We start from the raw sequence: 3179 nt of genomic DNA on the forward strand, positions 1-3179 counted from the left end.
GGGTTTCTCTGTGTAGCCTTGGTTATTCTAGACTCCCTCTGTAGACCAGGCTGGCCTGGGACTCATCGAGATCTACCTGCCTCTGTCTCCCTTAGTCCTGGAATTCAGGCGAGCACCACACCCTGGCTTGTTCAGGTTTTTTGAGAAAGGGTGTCATGATTTCCCTGGCTGGCCTGGAACTTGTTATGTAGACCAGGCTGACTTCAAACTAACAGAGATCCACCTGCTTCTGTTTCCCTGGTGCTGGGATTAAAGGCATGTGTCATCAAACTTGGCCAAATTTTTAATTTTTGAAAAGAAAAATGCAAGCATTTGCTTTAGTAAGAGGCTTGGTACTTAGTGCAATTTTCTGTCTTCGTCTGTTTTTCACTGCCATAACATGTGGAACAGCACAAACTAGGTAATTTATAAACAATGGAAGTTCATTTGGCTTGTGCCTGGAAGGTACAAGCTTGAGGGGCCACACAGTGTGTAAAGGGAGGAGGAGGGAGTGAGAGTGAAGGAGACAGAATCCTGAATGACAGACTTCCAAGAACTAACCTACCCACTCCTGTGGTGTCAGGACCTTCTCTGGATATTCCTAAGGGCAGAGCCCCTTGGGATGTAACCACCTCGCAAAGGCCCCACTCCTTAATTCGGTTATAAAACTCAATTCCCCGGGAGTTTTGGAAGGAACAGTCAGACCACAGCACCTCCCAGTCCCTAGGAGACCATTGGGAGCGCTGTACAGTTCCTGTGTGTGAGTCACCACCTTCTGCAGCAGCGCCGCAGCTGTGTTTTAACAGCCAGTACACGCCCCTGAGAGAAAAGCCGTGAATTTGGGTGCCATCTTGGCTCTCCAGCCTTTGTTGCACCGAGATCTTGCTTGATACCCTTCAAGACATTTTAAACACGCTCTTGCCTGTTCTGGTTGTCCTCAGTGGAAGAGCTGAATTCAATCCACTCTTGCCGCCAACAGAAAAATCAATGTTTCAGGTTTTGTTTGTTTAGTTTAGTTTTTTTTTTTTTTTTTTTTTTTCTGTTTTACTTCATCAGGGTGTTTGAAAATTTTCTTTTGTTCTGTGATCCTAATTTCCACCGTTACATTCTGAGTTCTAAATTTATTCGAATACAGTGTTCACCCCCAATCACTGTCCTTTTTGTTTGTTGTTCTTTATTGTGATTCAGTATTTGGGTGTGTGGATTTTAGTCACAAAAATACCCACCCCATCATTTCTTCTGTTCCAATTGCCTTGATTTCTTTCCAAGTTCTTTTCTGCAGCTGCCCTCCTTGAATTCTTGTTTTTGTTTTTGTTTTGTTTTGTTTGTTTCTTTTTTTGGTTTCCCTGGCTGTTTCTTTACTGTTCCAGCTTTCTCTTTCTAGGTTATATGTCCTACCACATGCTGGAACAGATCCTTTAAATTCCTGAAAAGGGTTTGGGGAGGTAAATGTTAAGCCCTTGTGTGTCTGAAAATGTTTCCACCATTCTCATCCTTGGAACTTGACGTTGCATTACCCAGGTTCTTGTACGGCATTTAGAAATACTGATGAGAAATCTAGAAATAATCCTATTCGTCTTTTGAATCAATGTGTTTTTTTTTCTTTGAATACTTGATTTTTCTTTGTTTTTGGCATTCTGATATTTGAGTTCAGTAGGTCCAAGTATTTATATTTTTAATTTTAAAGTTTACTATTGTTTGTATGGGTGATGTATGTGTGTTGTGTGGGGGGGGACACATGTCATGCCTACATGTGGAGGTTAGAGGACAACTTTGTGGACCTCTCTTCTGGGAACCAAGCTAATGACATCAGGTTCGCTCAGCAAGTGTTTTACCCAATGATGCCCTATGTTTTAAAATGTGTATCTTCCTTGGATTTGATTGACTTTTAAAAGATTATTGTGGACTTGGAAAGGGGCAGGGAGGAGATGAGGGAGGGTGGGATTGGGAGGGAATGAGGGAACGGGATACAGCTGGGATACAGAGTTAATAAAATGTAACTAATAAAAAAATTAAATTAAATTAAAAAAAAAGATTATTGTGTGTGTGTACGGGTACATGTGTACAGGTGCCCAGTGAGGATAGAAGAGGGTATCAGACTCCCTGGAGTTGGAGTTACAAGCAGTTGGGAGCCACCAGACATGGGTTCAGGGAACTGAACCTGAGACTTATGCAGGAATAACAATCATTCTTTTTTTTTAAATTTTTTATTAATTACACTTTATTCATTTTGAATCCCCCCATAAGCCCCTCCCTCCTCCCCTCCCGATCCCCCCTCCCCCCCTTTCTGCATGCATGCCACTCCCCAAGTCCGCTGATAGGGGAGGTTCTCCTCTCCTTTCTGATAAAAACAGTGGTTAGATGCCACGAAGTAGGTGGCAATGCCTTAGCCGTATGTGTGTTGTTAGGCCCAAGGGCCTCTTCCATCCTTGTCAAGGGGAGTGCTAACCTTCTCTCCTTTCATACAACACAACAATCATTCTTAACTGATGAGCATCTTTCTAGCCCCACCCAGTGACTCTAAAATGTGAGAATTGGTGCTTCTTTTTTTTTCATATCTGAGGATTTTTCATCTCAAAAAATTATTTTCTCCCGTTTATTTTCTTTAGCTCTCCTGGAAGTTACATTAGCTTAGTGCTGGCGCTGCTCAATCTGTTCTTGTTCCCTCAACTTTTTCTCTTTTAATCTCCTTTGTTTCCTGTTTGCATGATGTTCCAAGAAAGTGACTCAGAAAAACTCTTCTCCAGTTAGAGTTTGTGATATTCAAAAGCTTATTTTCTGTCTTTAGTAGATTTGTCCTCAACAGTTAATTCCTGCTTTGTGAATGAGACAGTCTCTCTAAACATTTGCCAGATCTTAATTATAATTAATTCTAACTCATCTTTTTTTTGCCACATCTACCCTTTAGAACGTTCATATAAGTCAGGGTCTTATGTGATTCATTTATTGCAAGGCATCCATCCAAATAATTCTAGGTCAGTGGTTGAAATTCTTAACAGGTTATTTTTAGCTTTATTTCAATCTCTTGAGAAGGGCCAAAGCAGAAATACATTTTAATTTTCACCTAACTTCTTAAATGTCTCCTCCCTACACTGCCAACTCTGTAAAACCTCTCATACCACTGATCACCCATCTCTGAAAAATCTCTCCCACCATCACTTTCCAGCCCTCCCGAAGGCCCCTCAAAAAAAAAAAAAATC

The 3179-nt window shown here is 41.3% G+C and overlaps 1 non-coding gene across 1 annotated transcript; it reads right to left on the reverse strand.

The window, feature by feature from the left end:
* Positions 1–2324: 2324 nt before the first annotated feature.
* LOC129677610 (U6atac minor spliceosomal RNA) lies at positions 2325–2450 on the reverse strand. The gene has a single exon (XR_008720222.1). It is a non-coding gene; the product is annotated as a U6atac minor spliceosomal RNA (small nuclear RNA).
* Positions 2451–3179: the final 729 nt, after the last annotated feature.

The sequence above is a fragment of the Psammomys obesus genome, unplaced genomic scaffold (genome assembly GCF_907164565.1).
Source record: "Psammomys obesus unplaced genomic scaffold, mPsaObe1.curated_primary_1811, whole genome shotgun sequence".
Classification (NCBI taxonomy): domain Eukaryota; kingdom Metazoa; phylum Chordata; class Mammalia; order Rodentia; family Muridae; genus Psammomys; species Psammomys obesus.